This window comes from Nuphar pumila, chromosome 8, assembly GCF_984573655.1.
Source record: "Nuphar pumila chromosome 8, dmNupPumi1.hap1.1, whole genome shotgun sequence".
In the NCBI taxonomy this organism is placed as follows: Eukaryota; Viridiplantae; Streptophyta; class Magnoliopsida; order Nymphaeales; family Nymphaeaceae; genus Nuphar; species Nuphar pumila.
The window spans coordinates 13,354,917-13,373,287 of NC_143256.1; the positions used below are offsets into that span (position 1 = coordinate 13,354,917).

The window sequence follows — 18,371 nt, forward strand, 5'->3', positions numbered from 1 at the left end:
TTGCATTTAAATTGGTTTGTCTAACTCTTTGCATTTGCCCTTTTTTGTGTTTTTCTCGAGCTTTGGTAGTGCCTAGCACCATCAAGATCTTGTTTTCTTATTTTCAGGAGGCCAAACAAAGGTACACACTCAAATACGTGAAGATCCGATCCAAGGAGCTACGATCTTGTTGGAGTTGTCACCATTTGGGGAGAAAAGGCGATCAAATTGCAGGTAAGCACCCATATTTTCGCAAAATCTGATTTAAAAACCTTTTTTTATATTTTTAAAACCATTTTTTTGGTGGAAAATCAACATATCCACAACAAGCCGAAAAGTCTTTCAAAACATCATGAAGAACATTTCATCCCCTAAACATAAGATGTGTTTGGATTAAGGAAATTGAAGGGAACAGGAATTGAATTCATCCTTCTTTTCTTCTTTTGTGGTTAGTCTTAATGTATGAGGAATTGGAATCTTAGTCACTTAATTTCCTGAGAATTATATCCCAAGTTCAAGATAAAAACCCGATTCCTAAGAATTAAATTTCCTCATTATTTACATAATCAGATTGGGAACTAAATGACCGAATACAGGATAAATATAAACAGGTCCGATAAGATCCAGATCAAAATCAAGGCCTAGCCCAACTTGTTTATCTTTTTTACTTGAACACTAAGAAAGTGTAAAATCATTTTACACTTTCTTAGTGAATTGAGTACCACAACGTCTCATTTCTAAATCGGATCTTGGCTTCATTGTAAGATCCACGTTAGATCTGGATTTGAAACCAGGTCCACTCTTCAAAATGGGATCATTGCTCAGTCAATCCTGACATGACCCAAACCCAACCAATCATGGTGAAAATGGATCGACGCTGTTGGGATATCCAGTCTGAATCCAACAAATCAATTCTGAAGATGGATCCTTAAAATAAGATATGAATGTGCATGTTAATCAGATATGGATTTGCTTAGTCAAATTATTTTCAGATTCAGATCAGTATTTTACACCGGATCAATGTTCAAATTTGGATAAAGTCGTGTAAAAAGATTCATTTGTCTCTCTTTTTCCTACCAGATCCAATATTATACATATAATTTGCATGTAGATACCACAGCCCATCAGATATCATTTAGATCCATTGCACACATCTTGGATTTGTCTTCAGATTTAGCATGACCCAGCCCATAGCCAGTTTGTTTGCATCCATACTTCCTCTCTTCTTCTTTCTGATGCATAGAAAGCCCTTCTTAAAGGGAGGAAGGTGAAAAAGGTGAACAATATTTGATCATGTACCAGACCCGAGTTCATTCATGTATAAGCCTGTATTCTTATTTGTATCCGGGTTCGGATATTACACCAGACCCGACCCAACCCAAAATGTAATTTTAAGTGTATTAATATAACCATTAGGTCATGATTTCTCTGATGAGAGAAATCGTGACAACTGCAGCCCCCCTCTTGTAATCTTTTCTTCGTTTCTCTCTCTCGTTTTCTCAATACAGGTACCAAGATGGAATTCTAACATGGTATCAGAGCCAAGATCTGTCTAAGGGCCGAAAAAAGTTTCCGTCAGGTGCGACAATCCGAGTTTAGCACGTCTTCATCTTTTCTTCCTTCAGCGAGTCCCCTTTATCTCCTTCAGCCGAACCATCAAAGGCCGAGATCCTTCAGCGAGTCGTCTTCATCTTCTTCAGCCGAACCCATCAACAGCCCAATCTGAAGCCCTCATCTCTTCTAAACAGGAGTTCTGGCATCCAATCGGAATTTTGAGTTTTTTTTTCGCTTCTCCCCTTATCTACTCTTCTTCATTTCTCTTCTTCTTCCCTTTCCTAAATTATTTTGTGCACCCACACCTCAAGTGGGTCTGTTTCTCTCTTGGATCTGAGGCTCACGTGAACCCAGACCGTAAAAGGAGTGGTTGTGTTTCACGTGAATCGCTGAAATCGACTCACGTGAAACACGGACCAATCTCGATCCTATTTCATTTTACTGATATTGTTTGTTTGACACTTCTTTATTGTTTGTCTATTCGATCTTCATGTGTCCAACCTTCTCCTCGTACTTGCACATTCAAATATATTTTTACTGTATGGTTCCCTTCCTGATTCTTATTTCTGCAAATATATTTAACGTGTGAAGATGTTTTTCACACGTCGTTGAATAGCAGTTTTCACAAGTTGAACATCAGTTCCTGCATCCTCCGATTCTGACAATTTACGACCCTCTGTTCCCAAAAAAAAAGTTAGAATTTTTCGTGGATACTCCTGTTGATTCTCATTCTCAATGGATTCTTATCACTCTCAATCAAACCTTTCTTCAAGTTTTCTCAACCAACTTGTTTCGGAAAAGTTAAACACCTCAAATTTCTTGATTTGGAAGAGATAAATTATTCCTTTCATAAGGAGTTAAGGCCTCTTAGGTCACCTGGATGGAACCACTTCAGTCCCACCAGAATTTATCCCGAGAGAATAAAAAGATGACCAAGGGGCGAGTTCAATCGTGTATGTCAAAAATGTTGAATTTCTCAATTGGGAAAGGAAAGATCAATCAATTGTTGCATACATCACATCAACTCTGTCTCAAGAGATTCTCGTTGCTATTCCTGACAACTGTATAGCGCTACAACTCTAGGAACGACTAGTTCAGACGTATTCACAGGTTTATCAAGCAAGGGTGGTTTTTCTAAAAAGGGAAATTCAGTTGCTAAGGAAAGATTCCATCATCACAGACCAACTTAAAGTTATAGGGTGTGTCGTTAGTGATAATGACATGGTGCAACAAACTCTGAGTGGATTGGGATCTGACTACAATATGATAGTTACATCACTATTGTGCCTTCCTGTTCTTCCTACCTTCGATGAGCTACGAGCCAAATCGATCCAGTATGAAATGACTCTGAAGGGATTCTCTGAAGAAACTCATAATCATCAAAATACTCAAGAAGTTTTGACCACAAGAGTGACTTATGGTAGAGGACAGGGACGAGGAGGACAAGGGCGAAGTGGACACGGAGGGCGTGGTTTGCTTCCCACTCCAAACATGTTAGCTCATGTGCAGGGACCAAGATCCATTCCTACTTGCTTCCTTTGTAATAAGAAGGGGCATATCAAGGCGAATTGTTGGCATAATCCAGAGAATAAAGGAAAGGGTCTCCAGACAGAAACCAAAAGAAAGTTCACAAATACCAGAGACAGTGGAGAGATTAAAGATTTGCTCATATATGTCTTGTCAGAGTTAAAATTGAAGCAGAGTGATGAAGGCACATGGTTTGTCGATTCAGGGGCAACAACTCATGTAACCGGCGATGCAGGTAAAATTTCTAACCCTATTCCTTATTTCGGAAAAAGTAAGATTGTCACTGGATATGGATCCCACCATCCTGTTTCTCATGTTTGAAAGACTGTCATTCCCATATCACATTCCACTCTTACTCTTTCTAACGTTCTTCATGCTCCTGACAATAAGAAAAATATTGTCTCCGTCTCCAAACTTATTGATGATAATAATGTTTCAGTTGAATTCACTCCCTTCTCTGTGCAGGTCAAAGACCAACACACGAGGGAAACATTCGCTGAAGGAAAGAGACGAGGCAACATGTATGTCTTTAAAGAAGCTCCATGTCATGATGTTCGCCCTGCTCACCTGATTTTAAGCCTTCATTAGAGTCGTGTTTATCCTCTTAGTATCTCTGAATGTAATAAGTCATTCTTATGGCATAGTCGGTTAGGACATTGTGGGAGTCATTTTATTGAGAAACTTGTTTCTAATAATCTCATTCCAAAAGAAAGTCTTAATGGGGATGAGAGTAGTCATAAATGTTCTAGTTGTCTTTCATGCAAGAGTCATGTATTGTCTTTCCATTCTATTAATAAGAGAGCTTTAAAACCTTTTGAGATTATTTGTTCTGATGTGTGGGGACCCGCCCCAATTGTCTCTAGGTCTAGAAGCAGATATTATCTAATCTTTGTTGATAGTTATTCTCGATACACTTGGATATATTTCATAAAAAATAAGTCAGAAGTCTTCTCTTTGTTTCAAAATTTCTTTCCTTTGTCAAAAATCAATTTTCTGAGTCCATTCAATTTTTCCAATGTGATGGAGGTGGGGAATTCTCATCCCGTGATTTTATTTCTTTTCTTCAAAATAACGGAATAGGAAGAAGGGTGTCATGGCCTCACACTCCTCAACAAAATGGGATTGCTGAACGGAAACATAGACACATCGTTGAAAGTGCCATGAGTATGCTTCATTACAGCAATCTTCCTATCAACCTATGGACAGAAGTTTTTCATTCTGCTGTGCATGTGATAAATAGATTGCCTATGATCGTTCTGGAAAATAAGTCTCCTTATCACTGTCTCTTTGGAGCTCATCCTAGTTATCATGATTTGTGTGTTTTTTGATGTGTTTGCTATGTGCATATTGATTGGTCCCTAAGAAACAAGTTTCAAGACAAGGCCCAGAAGTGTAGATTTGTGGGATACGCAGATGACTACAAAGGATATAGGTGTTATGATCCCACCAACAAACGTATCAGAATCTCAAGAAATGTTGTCTTTGATGAACAAAATTTTGATGACAGAGCTGATGCAACGAATATACCAACTGAAGTTTACTATCCTTGGTTGAGTTCAGAATTTTTTGTTGGCTCCAATGAAGCATGTTCATCAGATTGCGTGCAGCAAGAAGAAGAGATGTCTGAGAACACTGAGACGTCGGGGCCATAGAATTCAGAGAAAATACCGGGCAAATACAAAGGCATTGTCTATTCTAGACAGAGACCGGCAACATCAAGCCATTCAGATCATGTCCCAGTCAGTCATTCGACTCCTTTTCACACTCTTGAGGTCAGAAAATCAAGCCGCATACGACATCCCATTGACAGGTGGGTTAGCTATAACAACTTCTCCTTGGATCTTCAACTATTTTTAACTGCTCTCAATAAGGAAGATGAGCCCACTATGTACTACCATGCAGTCACTTCTACCAAGTGAGTAGAAGCCATGAATGATGAAATGCAAGCCTTGCATGAATGTGGAACCTGGGAAGTTGTTCCCAGACCACCTGACAAAAATGTTGTCGGATGTAAATGGGTCTACAAGATAAAGTACAAGCCAGATGAAATCATTGAACGATACAAGGCAAGGCTCGTGGCAAAAGGATTCACTCAAGAAGCAAGGCAAGACAATGATGAGACTTTTAGTCCGATTGTAAGAATGGAAACAATTCGAATTATTATTTCTCTGGCTATTGAACATGGATGGAAGTTGAGTCAACTTGATGTAAAAAATGTTTTCTTGCATGGGAACTTGAAGGAGGAAATGTACATGGAGCAACCCCCTGGATATCAAGAACAAAATTGTAAAACTCATCTGTGCAGGTTAAAAGGAGCTATCTATGGTCTGAAGCAAGCATCTCGCTCTTGGTTTGACAGCTTCTCACTAGAGATTCAGAAACATGGATTTTCATGTTCCATGCTGGACAACTCATTGTTTATTTTCAGAAGTCAGACTGTGACTACTCTGTTATTAATTTATGTCGATGATATTGTTATCACAGGAAACTTTGCGGCCCACATCCAAGAAGTTTACTAGGTCAGAGGTTCAAAATGAAACATCTTGGAGCTCTGCGCTATTTTCTTGGTGTAGAAGTTGATAATCAGGCTCATGGCTTGACACTTACTCAGCGCAAGTACACCGTAGATGTTCTCAGCAAGGTAGGCATGAAAGACTGCAAACCTCTGAATCCACCAGGTATCGAAGCATAATAAGAATGTTACAGTATCTCACATTCATTAGACCTGATATTGTTTATTCAGTCAATCAAGTGTCTCAATTTATGCATGCGCCACGTACTGGACATATGGAGGTCGTCAAGAGGATCCTTAGATATCTGGGGATGGATTGATATACTCACCACATCCATATGGCAAAGATGAGCACAGACTCACTGTATATTGTGATGCAGACTGGGCAGGAGACCCTGACGAACGAAGATCTACATCAAGATATTGTGCCTTCATTGAAAGAAATTTAGTCTCTTGGAGCAGTAGAAAACAAAAGGCTATCGCTAGATCAAGTACTGAGGCTGAATATAGATCTATAGTTGTTGCTACTGCCGAAGCCACGTGGATCAGACATCTACTAACTAAAGTAGGAGAAAAGATCTCCCACACTATCTTGCTATGTGACAACCAAAGTGCTATAAACATGTCATTCAATCCAGTACATCATAGTCGTGCTAAGCACATTGAGATTGACCAACACTTTGTGAGACAGAAAGTTGAAGAAAAAGAGATTGAGCCTGAGTTCGTCAATACTGAAAGACAAGTTGCAGACTTATTTACGAAAGGGTTAACAAAGGATCGTTTTTGGATGCTTAAAGGCAAGTTGTGCATGGTCCATAACCATGATCAACTTGAGAGGGGGTCAAAAAGGTGAACAGTGTTTCGGGTCTAGATCCTGTACCAGACCCGAGTTCATTCATGTATAAGCCTGTATTCTTATTTGTATCCGGATTCGGATATTACACCAGACCCAACCCGACCCATAATGTAATCTTAAGTGTATTAATATAACCATTAGGTTACGATTTCTCTAATGAGAGAAATCGTGACAGTCGCAGCCCCCCTCTTGTAATCTTTTCTTCGTCTCTCTCTCTCTTGTTTTCTCAATACAGGTACCAAGATGGAATTCTAACAGAAGGAAGTTCCTTTAGATACTAGGCTAGTATTTGGAGGCCAAAGAAATTCACAAGGTGCCTTATAGAAACTTTCAACAACAAAAGATTGATTATTCTTTTTCTTCCTAATTATTATTATTATTAAGATCTCTCTCTTTCTACCCATCGATAATGATACTCAACCTTCTTGTTTTGAGAGAGAGAGGATGTCAGAAAATAGAAACCCCAACATACATACATGGGACCTAGAAGACTTCTCTAACAAGGAAACCTCAAATTCCTTTAATATTGACTCTCCACCAACCTCAGCAATGTTGTCGGAGCTCAGTAGAGTCCGGTCATCACCGAAGGAGACAACAAGAATTTCTCAGATACCCTGACTCCTTTAATAGTGACTCCCCGCCAACCTCAGTAATGTTGTCGAGGCTCAGTAGAGTCTGATCATCATCGAGGGAGACAAAAACAAGAAATTCTCATATAGTCACGATGTAATATACAAGCTATGTATTTCTATAGGTCCTATTAATGAGAACTATTGGATTTATTCCATCTTGATCTGTTGTTAGTGTTTCTTGTAGGGCCCATTTGGCTTATTCTTTTATGAATTTTGATTGGTAAAGAAACACCCAAGGTGGACTTATAGCAACTACTAAACTTGTGTCCTTGGCAGATGCACTGATACAGGAGGGTGGTGCTTCAGCCAAAAATGACCACCCTCAATGTAACGCCCCGAATTTCAAACTTGCGAACCTTTTCAGAAAAAAAAAAACAGGCAAGAGACTAGAAATATCTCTTTCCTTCAGAGTTTGTTTATGAAATCAGCGGAAGATTTTTCTTTGATAAATCATAAGGCAAGCTGACAACTCTGGGCACGTTAGCTAAAAGAACCAAAACGCACAAGATTCGGATATCCTAAGGGAAATCCGATACAAACCCAAGCGTCCAGGACGCGAGCTAAGAGCAGGAAGAAAAAGTCTTCAAGTCATCTTGTAATCGCGTCATCGCCCATAGTGTACCTAATCATCACTTGTACCCATAGAATGGGTTAGTTTCGCGAAAAACTAGTAGGTGCACAAGAAAGACTACAATAAACTGAATTAAGTACATTTAATTCAGTAGGTTACGCAGTTTAAAGCAGATATGCAGTTAAACAGGTAAGCAATGTAAGCAAGTGAATAGTGCAAACGCGTAAGTAGTACAAGCGAATAAGTAGTGCAAACGAGTCAGCAGTGCAAAGCAAGTAAGCAGTTCAAAGCAAGTAAGCAGTGCAACTGACAAACGCAGCATACGATTCAATTGATCGTAGGCTGTGAACTACCACGCAACTAGCTTGTTCTCGTTCCTAGAACAAGGCCTCTGCATCTAATCACCATCAGGACATCGTTTTTCGCTCACTACTTCTAACAAACGCTTTGTCCTGAACAACCTTAATCTATTCTCATCTCTCAGAGTCTTACGCGGCTAACTGTCACCGGTTATGACGCACTAGGGCGTCATACTTCCTCAGAAAAGCCCACCCTTCCATAGAAGGTCCAAAACATAAACACTAACTCAAATCCCTAACGATCTGATTCTCACATCTGAGTCCTGCATGTAATCATGCTAAAACAGAAAGCCGAAACTATGAATTCATAGTTAGCTATCAGAAACAATCTCAGAAGATCGCCACAGCTCACCATAACTTTTTATGGTAAGCAAAAACACAAGATCCACGTCGGATCGTTCGGTCCGAGAGATATACGACCGGACAAGGAATTACCACCCTAGAGGGTATACCTGATCTTGGACCCTACACTTCCTCACAGAAGTTCACCGTCTTTGCAGTTACCCGTTCGTGGACAGCGTACATCCTCACAAAGATCTCCCACTCCAGCCGGATCACCCAATTCTTGATCATACATACTCCCACAGCGAAACCTTTAGGAAGTCGGTCCCCAACAAATGTCATATCCAATGAAAATCATTGCGATACACGCATCAACACAAATGACCGCTCTCAGGGTCGATAGTCACTAATACAAACAACAAGATCAACGTCGAATCACCTGGTCTTGGAAATATATAACCTCACAAGGAATTCCGCCCTAGATGGTATATATTGTCTTGGACCATACACTTCCTCACAGGAGTTCACCGTCTTCGCGGCTACCCGTTCGTGGACAGTGTACATCCTCACAGGGAATCTACCACTCTAGTCGGGTACCTGGTCTTGATCATACACGCCCTCGCAGATAATCCTTTGGAGATCAGGAGCTCGACAGACACCCCACTCAGTGATACATGCATCAATAATTGACTGCTCTGAACCATTGACCGCCTCGGGGTCGGTAGCCACCATATGGGCACAAGCATGCATATCAGCAATATACATTGTATCACTTCATCTAGAAGCATATAATCCTACGCATCGTGTTATTGCCACAAGGAATATTTCAATCCTTAAATAGGCCCTCAAAGCATGTGTAAACGACACATGAGAACGCGCAAATATGGCAATTCAATTGATTCTATGGGCGAAGGATAACTAACTCTACCCGTGTAAAACTCGCATTTAAAAAAAAATCGAATCCGGGTCGGGTCGGGTCCGGACCCGACCCGGGCCCATCGTCGTTAGGGTTTTTAAAACCCCGACACAGGGGGGAAAGGGTTTTGAGAAAACCCTTTCTCTTGTGCGCCGCACCCCCCACCGCGCCTTCGACCCGATAAGGGAAACCCATCGGGGTTTCCCCTTTTGTCACCCCTCCCCGAGCTCTTTAAGAGCATTGCGGGAGGGGAGGATCGATGCCCCGCCCCCCTTCTCGTTCCCTACAGGTGACAGTCTCGCCGGCAACCCCGATTGACGCCTCCTCCCCCTCGCGCCCTCTTCCCTCGTCTGTCTGCCGACGCCTCCTCCCCCTCGCGCCCTCTTCCCTCGTCTGCCTGCCGACGCCTCCTCCTGCTGGTCCGCTCGCTGCCGACGCTGTGACCACCGCCGGCGACCTTGAAGGTATGCCTTTTCACCGCCCTCTCCTCCTCCCTCTTCACCTCCTCACCCCTGTGGGTGATAGGGAAACCGACGAGAGGTCGGTTGCCCCCTGTCACCCCCGTCCCGAGCTCTCTCTCTGGCAGGGGTTAGCCCCCCTGCCACCTCTCAATCTCCGGTAGGCAGGGGCAATGCCCCTGCCGTTTCCTATTTTCCCGGCTGGCAGGGGCGATGTCCCTGTCGCCCTTTGTTTTGTTGGGCTGGCAGGGGCTCGCCCCCTGCCGCCTCTTGGCTTCTGGGAGGGCAGGGGATATCCCCCTGCTGCCCCTTGATTCTCGGCACGCAGGGGGCTTGTCACCCCCTGCGGTTCCGTGGATTTGTCAGGCAGGGGTCGGGGCTCCTACCATTTGTTGGTTCTTCAGGCAGGGGCCGAGGCCCTTGCCGTCCCTTGTTTCGTCAGGCAGGGGATGGGGCCCCTGCCATTCCCTATTTTTGTCAGGCAGGGGCCAAGGCCCTTGCCATTCATTTTTGTGCCAGGCAGGGGCCGATGCCCCTGCCATTCCCTGTTCTTCCGGCAAGGGGGCCGAGGCCCCTGCCATTCTCTGTTCTACGAGGTAGGGGACGATACCCCTGCCCTTCATTATTCTGTCTGGCAGGGGCAGAGACCCCTGCCATTCTGAGCTGGCACGCAGGGACCAGTGTCCCTGCCACTTGTTACCTTCGTGAGGTAGGGGCCGAGAACCCTGTCGGTTGTTTTGTCAGGTAGGGGCCGAGGCCCCTGCCATGCGTGACCTTGTTTGGCAGGGGCAGAGGCCCCTGCCCTTCGCTTCCTTGTCAGGCAGGGGCCGAGGCCCCTGCCACTCACTATTTTGGCAGGCAGGGGCTGAAGCCCCTGCTATTTTATTGTTCTGTCGAAAGGAGCCGAGAGCCCCTGCCGGCTTATTGTTTTCGGCAGTGGCTCATCCCTGTCGCCTAAACCTACCCATGCCCCCGTCTCACCATTAATTATATTAGCATAATTGAATATTTCATACTCTTGCAGATTTTTGCAACAGGTCCCGTTCGTGTTCCGCGGCCCGACTCTCGTATTATCCTCACGCATAGGCGTACGCGGTTGCATAACATTCCGAGGTAGGGTAAAGTCGCACAAAGGGCAATAAATGAACCTATTTAAGTTGAAATAATTAAGATGTCAATGCTAGTTGTACTTAGATTTATATTGCTTTTGTGTGGCTTATTATTCTTGTCTGCATGTTTATGAGTCGAGGTACGATTTTACTCTTCGAGTATTAATTTCTGTATTTGCTTATCTGTTGAAGGTGGTTTCGCACTTTTGCAATACTTATGCCCTTAATTGCTTGCATATATACTTGCCTGTACGTTCCTATGGGTTGATGTACAATTTCATTCTTCGATTATTATTTTGCGTAGTTGTTTACGAATTTGAGGTGTGGTTTCGTACTTTTTGAAATACATATGCCCTTGTTTGCTTGTATACATTTCTGCCTGCATATTTCCTTTGAGTGAGGTACGACTTCGTGTCTCATGTATTACTATTGACCTTATGTGTTTGCCTATCTAAGTGGTCAAGGTATGGTTTTGGTACCTCGTGTGTTACTTATGTGCTTTTCGCTGGATGTGCGGCATCGCAAGTCGAGAGTTACTTGTCGTCATGTTATAACCTGCATATGCTCACCTTTATGGTAAATATGTACTTACATAAATGTAGTCTTGTGCCTATCCTATTATCACTTTTTTTCAAAACACTAGAAGTTGCACTTGTGCGCTATAGTTCTTTTAAAGAGGATTTCCTTCTGCAAACCCAGGGCTCTTCAAAATACACAGCTTTTGCAAAGTTAAGTTTTAAGTCCTGCCGGATTTCGAAGTCACATATAGGCCCTCCCAGGTCCACACACTTGGGAGAAATATTTTATAACCCCGATTCGAGTTGTGACCCAATTTGAATAACCCCGATCAGGGGCATGGGCATATGAATGAGTGGGGTTCTGTTGAAGGACCCATTCTTTATTTATCAATCTAGTGTCACATGTTGATACTAAAATAAATTTTGGATGTAAGATTGATAGTGTTGTGCCTTGCGTGAATGACTTAATGTGGCATTATGGCTTTTAAGGATGAATCGTGTCAAATGAGCACTCTTGTATTCTTTGGATCGTTATGAAGTTGTGTGTTGGGTGTTCCTTTTGAGAAGCCCACACACCTCCCTGGTTCAGTATAGCGTACTTTTAGACATGCACAACATGTTAAGTACTTTGTTGATCGGACGAGAGATCTGAGATGACCTTGCATCATGAAATATGAAAAATGTTGTTGAAGTGAACTCAAGACTTATCCTGACAGGCTGTGTTGTATTAATTCTTTTGCAGATAATATATGTTGGGATTTCTTTTGGTGGAACCATTTTCCTTTCATCGTAGTCGTACTTTTGACAAGTACGATCGTACTTTTTGACAAGTACGTCTTCTTACGTTGCGATGATTGGATGAGTAGGTTGTGGCAACCTCGATGAGTGCAAATAACAAAATGTTGTGATCACCTAAATAAGTGATGTTTCCGCCTTCACCGGCAAGATACTCAAATTGGTCGAAAGGCCAGAGTATGTAGAATGGGTCTTCAGTTAACTACCCCTAATGTACTCATTCGAATCGTTGACTCCTGTCAGGAGAGAGGACGAGAAGGTACAAAAACTTCGATGGGCAGGCCATTAATGGCAGTTACGAGCAAAAGACTCAGCTTCCCCAGTCATCGGAGTTAAGGGAATGGGACTACCATAACTATCCTAGGTGGTAGCTCTTCATATTTGGGATGCATCCATTGTTTATACTGCTTTGGGGATTTCTCTCTTGGTCACCGACCGTCCCCTTAAGTGCAGACTCAGTCAGCTATCCGGGTTATCATAAAATACATAGCATAATAAACTCCCGGATCAGTCTAGGTTGTTTTTAGAGTCGTGCCTTGTGCGTACCCGCTTGGCCAGTTAATATCGAAACATAATTTAAATCTGATCACACAATTTGTTGAGTTATGTACATATGAAAGTTATAGCATGCAACGGATTTCAATAGTTATGGAATTGTGTGTGTGGTTGATGAAGCATTATATATTGGCTAGTTAACTTCCTTGTGCAGTGTTTTGCTTGTAATAGTTAGCCTACTTGTGTCAGTAAAATGTTTGTAATAATTTTAGCATTGTGCTCATGATAGTTGCTCTGTGAATCTGTTGAAATTAAATTGCTATATAATTGTCTGTCTACTTGACATATTAAATTATTCTGCTTAATTATGTTCAATATTGTCATGTTTGTGCACCTACCAGTTTTTAGCAAAACTGACCCATTTTATGGGCAGGTAATGGATAGGTAATACAGTCTGTGATGGCACGATGGCGTGATGAGGTCAAGATAGAGCTCTTTCATTGACGTTTCGCTCCTGAGGACATGTTGGTAAATTTGGTATAAAGTGTGTTTCAAAATTTCTCTTTTTATTAAACCTTGAGTTACTAAAGTTGTTTTAGTAAACTTCTTCTCGGTTTCAACAAACAAATTCTCCATCATTGAAATGGCATTTCCAAACCATTTTATTTCAATAGTTGTGCGGAATTCGACAAAGGAAAGTTTACGCTGTAATGCGTTCAAGGTCCATTGACTTGTGGTTTTAAAAATATCATTTTCCGCTGAAGTATTATTTAAACTCTGATTATTGTATGATTTCAAAGTTTTCTAAACTATTCTAAAAGTTATAAGTCCTGGATTTTTGGGGCGTTACAACCCGTTAGCCAAACAAAACAGCTGAATAAGACAAGCACTCATAACAATGCTCGTAAAATATATAATTACTATAAAATGGCTCAGTCCATCAACAAGTAATTAAATTAATCGTAAGGCATAAACTATTACATCACAAGTCATTCATAAGCAATCATACGGCAACAGTTATATCACAATATGTAAGCAGCTTATAAGACAAGCGACCACATCAATCCTAATTGCCACCAGTTCGTAGATTACGAGTTGTATGCAATCACATCAATCATAAGGGATGCAAGCCAACAAGTGCTACGCTACAATAAGCACCAAACAGTTCGACCAAGGGATAAGTCACATGATAATATATAGCAACTGGCATAATGCTATCATTATAAGCATTTAACTAGTATGAGAAGCTCCTTATTACTCCGCAAAGAATTGCGCAAGCAGTTTAACCAACTAGAGTAACGCCTTGACAGGCGTGCACAACTCAACGAGTAGCATACTGAACTATCGAGCAAGCAAGCGAAGCAGTAGTGCAAGCGAAGTAGTAGTGCAAGCGAATCTCACGACTCAACGACCAGTGTGAACAGACCTTATGTTTCGATAATTACGAACCTGCGGGTACGCGCAGGCAAAACGTAGAACCAACTGAGACTAGTTCGGGCGTCTGTTATTCTATGTATTTTCAATAACCCGAATAGCTAGTTGAGTTCGCTCCAAAGGGACGGCTTTAGCCGAGAGAGGATTCCCCAAAGGAGGTTGTGCCACGGACGCATCCAACTTCTGCAGAAGTGTTGAGCTAACTAATGTAGCCCCTTTCCCCTAACTCCAATGATTGAGGAGGCCGGATCGTTGCCCGTAGGGTGGTTGTTAACAACCTGTCCATTGGAATTTGTACCGCTTTGTCCTCTCCTTTGACAGACACAAAGAAGCGAATAGGTACGTTAGGGGTTGCTTAACTAACGACTCATTCTATGATGTGGTATTTAAACCACTCGAGCATCTTGCCTGTGAAGGCGAATGTGAGGCCATTTAGGTGCTTACAACATTTTGCATTTAGCGTTGTTCGAGGTCGCACGACCGTCTCATCCGATCATCACAGTATTAGACGTGTCGTGCACGACTACAAGTACTCTAGGATGAAGGGGGTATAGCTCGTCAATAGAAGCCTCAACAGGAGTGTTTCACAAAGATGTAAAGTTTATCAACTTTACTCTATCTTTTGAAACAGCAGTACCTTATGCCAACATTATACATGTGATTATCTCGAATCACATCCGCTATCAGGGTATCTACATGTCTCGCATGACTTGATACCGGCCTCGATAGACGGGATACGAGTTTCTCAACAAAACACCCGCTAAGAAGTTCGCTCGAACCCCCAATTCGGGATCACCCGAGATATGCCAAAAAGGCGAGCAGAACCAGCCAGTCACATCCTTCCAAATGCTTCGATCTGAAGCAGTCTTTAATGCTTTTGCGCAGCTCCCTGAAATCTCAAGTCGACTCTGCAGGACTGCACACACGAAGAGCCAGGATCCTTGCGAGGTATCCCTCTCCTTAGACGAGGATGTGTCGCTCGCTCCCGACTGAGCTCTTGTCGCAAGAGGGAGAGGGGTAAATGCCCCTTGTATCCTCCACGAGGATGCCTTTAAGGCATACGCAAAGAGCAAGAACTTGCACGTCATCTGCAATAGCAAGGCAATACCAACACATATGCAAAGGCAAGAGCCTAGGCGCAAAGCGCGACGGCAAAGTAAAGGCGGTAAGCAGAAATGCAACGCAAACCCCCGGCACAATGCGCAACGGCAAAGTAAAGACCGTAAGCAGGAGTGCAACGCAGAACCTTTGCATAATGCACGACGACAAAGTAAAGGACAAGGATCGCGAAACCGCGTCCTTGAGTTAAATGCGTACTCATATAAATATATATGATATATATATATGCATATATATTTATTTATTTGTCCTTTTTAGTTAATTGAACTCAATTCAATTGTCCAAGTCTTCTGTGCAATCTTCCCCTACCTTTGAGAGTTGCAGGGAGGGTCGAGCCCTCCCCTGCAAAGATCGAAGGCAGGGAGGGCTCGAGCCCCTCCCTACGATATACAGAGGCAGGGAGGGTCGGACCCTCCCCTGCGCACCTAAATGGGGGAACCGAAAAAAAGGGGCAGGGGCCGATGGCCCCTGCTGGCACAACTAAAAGGGGCAGGGGCATCGGCCCCTGCCAGAACAGCCAAAAGAGTCTAGTGAAAAGGGGCAGGGAGGAGGGGCTCGGCCCTCCCCTGCCAGAGTGAGACGCAGAGAGCAAGGAGGGGAACTCGACCCCCTCCCCCGTAACAGCACCTAGGGAGGGGCTCGACCCCTCCCCTGCTAACAGAGGCATCGGGAGGGGATTGGGTCCCTCCCTTGCAAAACCCATCGCAGAGAGGGGGCTCTGCCCCGCCCCTGGGGTTTTAAGGCAGCAAGGAGGGGGCTTTGCCCCTCCCTTGCAATTGAGGGAGGCAGGGAGGCGGCTCAGCCCCTCCCTGCGCAATAAAGAAGTGAGGGAGAAAGAGATGGGAGAAATATGGGGAAAGAGGGGCGTACCTGGTGGTCGCCGGCGACGGCAGCATCGACGTCGGAGGGAGGTCACAGGTGGCGGCGGGTCGGCAACGCAGAGGAGTGAGAGAGACCGAGAGGCGGTGAGGGAGAGAGACAGCGAGGAAGGGGTTTCGTGAACCTCCCTTGCCTCGACCTTAAAAGGCACGGGAGAGACGGTCGGGGTGCCCGACCGCCTGTCCCCCCTTTGGATCCGGGTCGGGTCCAAAACTGGATCTGACCCGATCCAACAAATTTTTTTATTACACTCAATCTGCATTTGAACTATAAAGATAGTCACGACATCCTGAAGAGATTTTCTGACAACCAACTAGTTGAAACCATAGTTACAAATATCGGTAACAGCTATATCTCAATGAGGCTATTTCTCGCGATATTATAGGTTTGGTGATAAATCTCAAAAAAATCTCGAGGCTTAAAAAATAATAAATAAATAAAAATAAGAAAAATAAGTACGAAAATATCATGCTTAGATAATAAAATATATATAATAAAAGAAATAAGTAAAAAATGCAAAATAAAGAAGAAAAACACATTTAAGATGCAAAAAACAAATAAAAACAATAACAATAATTGATAATATTGTGATATTATCACGAGAATATTGTGATATTCTTGTGATAATATCGCGATATTTTCAAAATATCATGATATTTTACCTATAATATCATTTGCTGAAAATACGACAATAATATCACGATATTTTGAAAATATCGACGCTATATGTGACTGGTCAAAACTAAACTAAAAGGAAAAGTGTGTAGGAAAGGTGACAGGTTTCCAACAAGGCGAATAGCAGGAAATGCATGCATTATGAACGCCAAGAATCTCAAAATGGAGGGTAGGGCCCATGAGGGTATAAACCTTTTGCAACACATGCGAAGTGCAGTGCAAATCCTATCGCTAGCATGATGTCATTGCTAAGCCAGTAGTTGAAATCCAATAAAAAAGTTGGATAACTCTAGCATCATAAGGCACTGCAACAAAATAAGCAAACGTTCTGCGCAACGACAACACCAAGATCCCATGGTGCTCTAATTAGGTTCTATTAATTACTCAACCAAATATTAATAACAGGCTAGTTTGTGTCCCATAGAACTATTACAAGAAATAACTCTTTAACATTGTAATATATACATGATTACTAACTTAGTTGTCAAAAGCACTAGTCAGGGCATACACAAACCCCTAAAGGACTACTCGGGGCTTACAAGAGACTAGTCGGCCTAGTTGAGACTAAAATAACAAAACATCAAGAAAAACAAAATTATTACAATAAATAGATAAATTTAGTAGCGAACATATGATTATGACTATGAATGAAGTATAAGTGTGTAATTCAATGTAATATATTGCAAAATTTGTAAAATTGCATAACATAAAACATATATATTGCATAATGTATCTACAAAAACATATATAAATTTTATATATATATATATATATAACTAAAAAACAGATTATATAAAACACAAACATACATGTGAAGAACATAAATAAAATAGAAGGAAAAAAGAAAACAAAGGGGAAAAAGAAAGAAAGAGAAGAAGAAGAAGAAGAAGAGAAAAGGGTAGAGGGGTGAAAGGAGGAAGAAGAAGAAAAGGAGCAGAAAAAAAAGAAAATGGAAAAATAAGTAAAAAAAAGAAGAAGAAGAATAAAAAGAGGAGAAGGTGGAGGGGCGAGGAGGAAGAGGAAGAAGAAAATGAGAAGAAAAAAAAAGAAAAGGGAAAGAAGATAAAAAAAAAAGACGATGCCTAGCTTTCCTAGGCTGCCCAGGCAGCACCTAGGGCCTGCTTTTGGCGACTAAGATAACTAATACGCATGAAGAGAGGCAAATGAGAGGAGAACCAAGAGAGAGTGAGAGAGAGAGAATGAATAGGATTTTCGTACCCCGTTTCATTCAATATGGGCTATACTGAAATCAAAGTGCTGCTTTTACATATTGAAGAAAACACCTTATAAAGAGAAAGATATAATGTGGTTGTATAATGTTGGGATAGAAAGAAAAAGAAGTCCCTCTAACAGAACAAAATAACAAAAAATGCCTACTGTATATATCCTTTAATAGTCCCCTTTAAGTTGGGAGAAGATAGCAATTATCCCCAACTTGCTTACAAATGCTTTAAGGCAGGATGGTTTACAACTTTAGTGAGAATATCTGCAAGTTGAAGATGTAATCTTACAACTTTAGTGAGAATATCTGCAAGTTGAAGATGTAATCTTACAACTTTAGTGAGAACATCTGCAAGTTGAAGATGTAATCTTACAACTTTATTGAGAATATCCACATGTTGAAGATGTAATCATACATGAGTCACTAAAAATAAGGTGTTCAATCTTCTTTCTAATAAAGTGACAATCTCTTTTTATATG

General features: G+C 42.0%; 1 protein-coding gene across 1 annotated transcript in view; it reads right to left on the reverse strand.

Annotated features, from left to right (window-relative positions):
• EMB3012 (embryo defective 3012) overlaps window positions 1-18,371 on the reverse strand; it is a 136,019-nt gene that overhangs the window by 55,049 nt on the left and 62,599 nt on the right. The window lies entirely within an intron of this gene.